Genomic DNA, 8,773 nt, shown 5'->3' on the forward strand with positions numbered 1-8,773 from the left:
ATATATCATATAATATAGGGAGCTCTGGGGCATAGTTCCTAGGGCATTTGACTGCTAACCAAAAGGCTGGCAGTTCACACCCACCAGCCACTCCTTGGAAGGAAGATAGGGCAATCTACTTCCATAGAGATACCACCTCAGAGACCCAAGAAGGGGTCACCATGAGTCAAATAAACTCAAAGGCAGTGAGTTTGATGGGTTTTTCTTAATATAGATGTGTGTGTGTGTGTGTGTGTATCATAGTCTGATTTATTATTGGAAAACTTTGTGAATAGCAGTGAAACATTGTTGGAAGTTGAGCCCCTCTGGTTGGAAAACTCAAAATATGACTGGGGAAGAGCTGCTTCCTGAAATTACAGTCACCTTTAAAAATGTGGATGGTGTAAAGCTATTGGGACCTTCATTTGCTGATGGGGCACAACTCAAAATTGGAAGAAACAAACATTCATTCATAGCTGGAACATGGAATGTATGAAGTATAAATCTAGGAAAATTGGAAGTTGTCAAAAATGAAATGGAATGTATAAAGATCGATATCCTAGCCATTAATGAGCTGAAATGGACTGGTATTGGCCATTTTGAATCAAAAAATCATATGGTCTACCATGCCAGGAATGACAAATTGAAGAGGAATGGCATATCATTCATTGTCAAAAAGAGCATTTCAAGATCTATCCTAAAATACAATATTGTCAGTGATAAGATAATATCCAAATGTTTACAAGGAAGATCCCACTGCTCCTCTGTCAGTTTGATGTACTGTAGTGGCTTGCATGTTGCTATGAGGCTAGAGGATTTGCCATCAATGTTTCAAATACCTGCAGGGTTACCCATGGTGGACAGGTTTCAGCAGAGCTTCCAGACTAAGAAAGACTCATAAGAATGATGGGACTATAGCCACTTGTGTAAAAATTAGCCATTGGAAACCTTTTGAATAGTAGTGAAACACTGCCTGATATATTACTGGAAAATTTATGAATAGCCCTGAAACATTGTCTGATACAGTGCCAAAAGGTGAGCCCCCTTAGGTTGGAAGGCACTCAAAATATACTAGGGAGGACCTGCCTCCTCAAAGTAGACTGGCCCTTAATGGTGTGGATGGAGTAAAGCTTTTGGGACCTCGATTTGCTGATGAGGCATGATTCAAAATAGGAAGAAACAACTGCAAAAATCCATTAATAATTGGAACATGGAATGTACAAAGTATGAATCTAGGAAATTGGAATTTGTCAAATATTAAATGGAATTCATAAAGATTGATATCCTACTCATTAGTGATCTGAAATGGATTAGTTTTGACCATTTGAATCACACACTCAGATAACCTATGCCAGGAATGACAGATTGAAGAGGAATGGCATCACATTCATCATCAAAAAGAATGTTTCAAGATCTATCCTGAAGTACAAAACTATCAATAATAGGACAGTATCCATACCCCTGCAAGGAAGACCAGTTAATACTACTATTATTCAAATTTATGCATCAATCACTAAAGCCAAAGATGAAGAAATTAAAGACTTTTACAAACTTCTGCAGTCTGGAATTGATCAAACATGCAATCGAGATGTATTAATTATTACCAATGATTGGAATGTAAAAGTAGTTTGAAACAAAGAAGAATCATCAGTAGTTGGAAAATATGAAGTTGGTGAGAGGAATGATGCCGGATATCACATGATAGAATTTTGCAAGACCAACGACTTATTAATTTAAAATACTTTTTTTCAACAACATAAACAGTGGCTATCATGTGGACCTTGACAAATGGAATGTGTTTGCCAGCCCCTGTAACTACACAAGATCTACCCATGGACTTGGGACTTGCCAGCCTCCTAGCCTCCACCACTAGTGACAACAACTCTGTCCACACTACCCGGCAACACCTGCACTTCCTGCCACCCCACTCACTGGGCAGGTGCCACCAATTACTCCTGCACCATTTGAGCAACAACAGACAGCAGCCAACACCAGCCCATCCCAACTGCAACTGCTCTACACAACAGTGAACAGAGAAAATGTACAATACCATCTTCTACCTAAGTACTACCAAACTAGAAAGTGGTGTAGCAAACTCACCTTGCTTACCTAGATACTTTGTTTTATTGAAACAAAATAAAGTTAAAAACCTGGGCAAAATACACCAACATACAATCATCAATTAAATACAAATACAGCACCACCACAATGTCTCAGAAAAAATAGTCTACATCAATTCACACCAAGAAAGAAGACAGTATAGCTCAAACAAGTGACCAAAACACAGAGCCTGAAAACATTCCTGAGAAATAAATAGTATTGGAATTACCTGATAAGGAATTCAAGAGAATTATATTTAAGTCCCTTCAATGGATTGAGAGAGCAATCAAGGAAAGTGTAGATAAAATCAAAGAACACACAGAACTCTAGAAGAATTCAGGAAAACAATACAGTAACAAATTGACAAAATAAATGGAAAATTAGAAACCATACCAAAGCAGCAAATAGAAATTCAGAAGATTAATACTAAAATTTCAGAAATAGATAATGTTTTGGAAGGCCAAAAAAATAATTTTGAATCAATGGAAGACAGAATTAGTGAAATTGAAGACTAATCTCTTAATACTAATCTGGTAGTGGATCAGAAAAAAGAATGAAGAAAGCCTAAGGTTCATGTGGGATACCATCAAAAGGAATAACTTACGTGTCATTGGAATTCCATAACAGGAAGAGAGAAATAAAACCATACAGAAATTTGTTGAATATTCATTGAAAGAGAAGTTTCCTAATATAATGAAAGACAAAAAGATATGCATTTAAGAAGTTCAATGAACCTCAAACAGCATAGAGCTCAAAAGAAAGGCACCAAGGTATATCAAAATCAAACTTTCCAAAACCAAAGACAGAAAGAATCCTGAAAACAACTAAGGAAAAAATGAAAAGTTATCTACAAAGGGCAACAAATAAACTCTGATTCCTCAGCCAAAACCATGTAGGCAATAAGGCAATGGGATGACATATATATATAAAACCTTGAAAGAAAAAATTGCTAACCAAGAATTATATATGCAGCAAAATTATCCCTCAAATATAACAGCAAAATTAAGACATTTCTGTTGTTGTTATGTGCTGTCGAGTTGGACCCAACTCATAGCAGCCCTCCTTGGGTTTCTGAGGCAGAATCACAACGGAAGTAGATTACCCAACCTTCCTTCCCAGGAGTGGCTGGTGGGTTTGAACTGCCAGACTTCTGGTTAGCAGTCAAGTGCTTTAGGCACTATGCTACCAGAGCTCTTAGGACATTTCTAGGTAAACAGAAATTAAGGGAATTTTTGAAAAAATGGACTAATCTTCATGTATGGATTTGGGTGAAGGGAAAGATAATGTACCAAAAGCAGGTGACCAGTACAATATCACTAAGGAAAAGAAAACATGGAGAGGTGCAGAAAAGGTACAGACAGCAAAGGTAAATATTATTACATACACAATAATGTATTATTAGTAATAACAAATATTAATGGATGGATGGATACATAGGTACACAGGCAAGATGATCAGGTTTAGGTAGGCAAACATGAACATACCTATGACCATATACAAGTTTGGCAGATATTATTTCTATGTACATATTTGTATGTGCTATAAAAATGTCCATATATATAATAGAGTGAACAGGGGCAAAGTTACCATAACTTCTTAGCCACAACCAAACACCTTGAGGGAGTGAGTTGTTGGGCCTGTGGGCTCGGGATCATGGTCACAGGGGGCATCAAGCTCAATTGGCATAACTTAGTACACAAAAACATTGTTATGTATCCTACTTTGGTGAGTAACGAGCGACCTATAAGATGCAACCATTGGTCTCTCCTTGTCCAGAGCAAAGAAGAGTAAAGAAGATGAAAAATATATGGAAACAATTAGTCCAAGACTAGTGGACAGTAAGAACCCCAGCCTACACAACCCTAAGACCAGAAGAACTAGATGGTGCCCAGCTATCACTGCCAACCACTCTGAAAGTGATCAAAATTGGAGGTCTTGGATAGAGTGGAGGAAAAAAAAGTGGGAAAAAAAAAAAACTCAAAATCAATCTCTGATAGAGAATGGTAAAACTCCTGAAACTGTGTCCCCTACTCAGTCTCCAGGCTTAAATTCACTCCCCTGGCTTAACCTTCAGCCAAACAATAGACAGGACTCCGTGATGAACAATTACACCAGGGAGGTGCACTCCTTAGAACAATCAACCATGGGAGATCAGAAGGGCATCATTTGGGCAGGGAGAAAAGCAGAAGGCAGGAATACATAGGCAAGAAGGACACGAGGTAAAGGTAAACACAAGGAGGATGTGAGAAGAGAGTTGTTATGTTGTTGGGATTGTAATCAATGGCGTGAAATAAAATGTGTATGATTGTTGAATGGAAAACTGATTTGCTCTGTAAAGCTTCATCCAAATCATAATAAAAAGTTTCTTAAAAAAAAAGACAGAAAAGGAAGAAATGACCAAAATGGATGTCAGAAGAGAGTCTGAAACTTGCTTTTGAATGGAGAGTAGCTAAAGGCAGTGGGGAGAAAAAAAAAAAAATGAACTCATTGCCATTGAGTCAATTCGACTCATAGCAACCCCTCCTTGGGTTTCCAAGGCAGTATCTCTATGGAAGTAGATTGTCCAATCTTCCTTCCAAGGAGCACCTGGTGGGTTTGAACTGCCAGCCTTCTGGTTAGCAGTCAAATGCTTCAGGCATTATGCTACCAGAGCTGCCAAAGGGAGTGGTAGAAATGCTGAAATAAAAGAACGGAGCAAAAGATTTCAAAGAGCAGTTCAAGAAGACAAGACCAATTATTATAATGAAATGTTCAAAGACCTGGAGTTAGAACAAAAGGGAAGAACACTCTCAACATTTCTCAAGCTCAAAGAACTGAAGAAAAAATTCAAGCCTCAAGTTGCAATATTGAAGGATTCTATAGGCAAAATATTGAAAGATTAAGGAACCATCAAAAGAAGATGGAAGGAATACACAGTCATGTACAAAAAAGAATTAGGGATGTTCAACTATTTCAGGAGGTGGCATAGATCAAGAGCAAATAGTATTGAAGGAGCTCTGAAGTATCTTGTAGTAGTCTTCAAGTATCAAAGCTGCTCTGAAGGAATTGGTGAAAAACAAGGCTCCTTCAGGAACTGACAAATTATCCATTGAGATGTTTTGACAAACAGACGCAGCAGTGGAGTGTGACTCATCTGTGCCAAGAAATTTTGAAGTCCTGGCCAATTGACTGGAAGATATCTGTATTTGTGACCATTCCAAAGAAAGGTGATCAAATAGAATGTAGAAGTTATTGAACAATATTATTATTACCACATGCAAGTAAAATTTTGCTGAAGCTAATTCAAAAACTATACTGTTGCAGCAGTATATTGACAGGAAACTTCCAAAATGCAAGCTGGATTCAGAAGAAGAGGGATATCATTGCTCATGTCAGATGGATCTTAGCTGAAAGCAAAGAATACCAGAAGGATGCTTACTTGTGTTTTATTGACTATGCAAAGGCATTCAACTGTGTGGATCATAACAAATTATGAATAATATTGCAAAGGATAGGAATTCCATAACACTTAATTGTGCTCATGTAGAACCTGTACATAGACCAGGAGGCTGTCGTTCGAACAGACCAAGAGGACACTGCATGGTTTAAAATCAGGAAGGGTGTATGTCAGGGCTGTATCCTTTCACCATACTTATTCAATCTGTATGCTGAGCAAATAACCTGAGAAGTCGGGCTATACAAAGAACAATGTGTCATCAGGGTTGGAAGAAGACTCATTAACAACTTGTGATATGCAGATGACACAACCTTGTTTGATGAAAATGACCATGACTTGAAATGCTTACTGATGAAGACTAAAGACCGCAGTCTACAGTATGGATTACACATCAACATAAAGAAAACAAAAACTGTCACAACTGTACCAGTAGGCAGCATCACGAAAACATTGAAGTTGTCAAAAGATTTCGTATTACTTGGAGCCACAATCAATACCCGTGGAAGTAGTGGTCAAGAAATAAGACATTGTATTGTACAGGGCAAATTGGCTGCAAAAGACCTCTTTAAAGTGTTAAGAAGCAAAGATGTCACTTTGAAGACTAAGGTGTGCCTAACCCAAGCCATGGCGTTTTCAATCACCTCATGTGCGTGTGAAAGATAGACAATGAATAAGGAAGACAGAAGAGTTGATGCTTTTGAATTGTGGTGTTGGCAGAGAATACGGAAAATACTATGGACTGCCAGAAGAACTAACAGATCTGTCCTGGAAGAAGTGCAGCCAGAATGCTCCTTGGAGGCTAGCATAGCCTTCATCTCACCTACTTTGGTCATGTTGTCAGAAGGGACCACTCCCTGGAGAAGGACATCATGGTTGGTAAAGCAGAGGGTCAATGAATGGGAAGACCCTCAATGAGATGGATTGATACAGTGGCTGCAACAATGGGCTCAAGCACAACAAGAATGGTAAGGATGACAGAGGGCCAGGCTGTGTTTAGTTCTGTTGTACATAGGGTCTCTTTAAGTCAGTGCCAGCTGAATGGCACCTAACAACAACACATATTTACTATGATATAGATAGATAGACAGATCAAAAAAAAAAAAGAGGGGGTCAGCAGTGAGGAAAGAAGAAAGTGTGTGAAGTGTAGGTAGACTACATCAATGATGACCGGTGCATCCTGTCTGCCGAAGACCTGCAGCCACCTTGGGTCCAGGATCATCTCTCAGTTCCAGCCTCTGCTCTTGGCTTTCCAGAAGACAGCAGCCACCGTTATCCCTAAAATGTAGCATTGTTCCCTGTGCTAACAAGAAGGCACACTTTGTTCTCATAACCAGGCAAGCTCGGATACAGCAGTAGCATTGGGCAAATTTGTTCACTGAATATTTTTTGACCACCTCCTATGTCCTTGGCATTGTTCTATAAGCTAGGTTTAAAAATAAATAAACAAATAACAACAATAACAAAAAAAAAAACCTACTGCTGTTGAGTTGATTCCAACTCATAGTTACCCCACAGGACAGAGTAGGACTGCCTTACAGCGTTTCCAAGGCTTTGAATCTTTACAGAAGCAGACTGCCACATTTTTCTCAGCTGGTGGATTCAAATTGCTGACCTATCAGTTAGCAGCCAAGTGCTTTAACTCCTGCACCACCAGGTCTCCATGAACTGGGGTACTAGGAAGAATAAGATAGCCTGCCTAAAACATCTCTCCAAGAAGCAAAATCAACCATCACTCCTCTACCTGATTAAAATTCTTCAATGGCTCCTGAGCAACTTCAGAATAAAGCCCAAAGTCCTTATTATACGGTTTATAAGATAAGCCTGAATGATCCAGCGCCTATCTACTTTTTGAACTTGAGTTCTCAATTACTTCTCCCATCCCTCTACTTTTAGTCATATCCAATCAGACATATCAATTTGCTGTTCTCTCTCCTGCATCAAGGCCTTCTTACAGGCTCTTCCATCTTCTTGAACGTGACGAGCAATGAAAAAGGCAAAATGAGGATGGTGATGGTGATGATGATAACAACCTTTCCATTTGTTGATCATCTATCTGTACAGAATTTCCACCCTCTGTCTACTTCTTTGTCATACTGTGGTGGCTTATATGTTGCTGTGATACTCGAAGCTATGTCACCAGTACTTCAAATACCAGCAGGGTCATCTCTGGTGGACAGGTTTCAGCAGAGCTCCCAGACCAAGACAGACGAGGAAGAAAGGCTTGGCAATCTGCTCCCCAAAATTGTTGTTGTTGTTGTTAGGTGCCGTCGAGTCATCTCTGACTCATAGTGACCCTATGCACAGCAGAATGAAACACTGCCCTGTCCCATGTATTAGCCAATGAAAATCTTACAGGACACAACAGAACATTGTCTGACTCACTAGCTTTGGACACACCATCAGGAAAGATCAATTGCTGGGAGGAGATACCATGTTTGGTGAAACAGAGGGCCAATAAGAGGGTGTGGGAAACCCTCAGGGAGAAAGATTGGCACAATAGCCACAACATTGGACTCAGGCATGCTGATGATTGCGTCATGCAGGACCAGACAGCATTTTGTTCTGTTGTACATAAAGTTGCCATAAATTGGAGTAGACTCAACAGCAGTTAACAATATCTGTTATCTCTAATCTTCTCAACAAGGTTGCAAAGTAGGTCCTGTTTTCCCCATTTTACAGATGAGGCAACTGAGGCTTCAAAAGTTCAGTAACTTACTTTGCATCACACAGTTAGGGAATGGAAGTGTCAGAATTTGAATACAAATCTCTTTGACAGATGTCTCTTTGCCAGTTTTTAGAACTCGGCCTCTGGCAGCAGACAGACCTGGGTTTGAATTTGAGCTTCCACCACTTTCTAAATAAGTAGTTTTGGATATGTCACTCAATCTCACTGAGCCTAAATTTCCTCATCTATGAAGTGATAGCAATAATACTTACTTTGAAGGATTACTGTGAAGTTAAAATGAAATAATGCATATAAAGTGCTTGGCATAGTGCCTCCCCCACCGAATTTGATGAAGGTAGAGATTGTTGTTTCATTATCAATATTATGAAGGGTAATAACACCCTTCACTTAGGCAAGTGGCTCTCTCTCCTTTGCCCTGTCCAAGCTAGAGCTCTGCATCTTGTCACAGACACAACCTCAGAGCTGCTTCTCCACAGGGCCTCTGGGGGCCAGGCCTGCAGGAGCCTGTGGAAGTGAGCCCCGGTGGCCAGAAGAATGGCCAGTAATTGATCCCAGTTAGAGCCAGGCAGGCC

This window comes from Orycteropus afer, unplaced genomic scaffold (genome assembly GCF_000298275.1).
Source record: "Orycteropus afer afer isolate SDZICR_OR568_19922 unplaced genomic scaffold, OryAfe1.0 scaffold00272, whole genome shotgun sequence".
In the NCBI taxonomy this organism is placed as follows: domain Eukaryota; kingdom Metazoa; phylum Chordata; class Mammalia; order Tubulidentata; family Orycteropodidae; genus Orycteropus; species Orycteropus afer.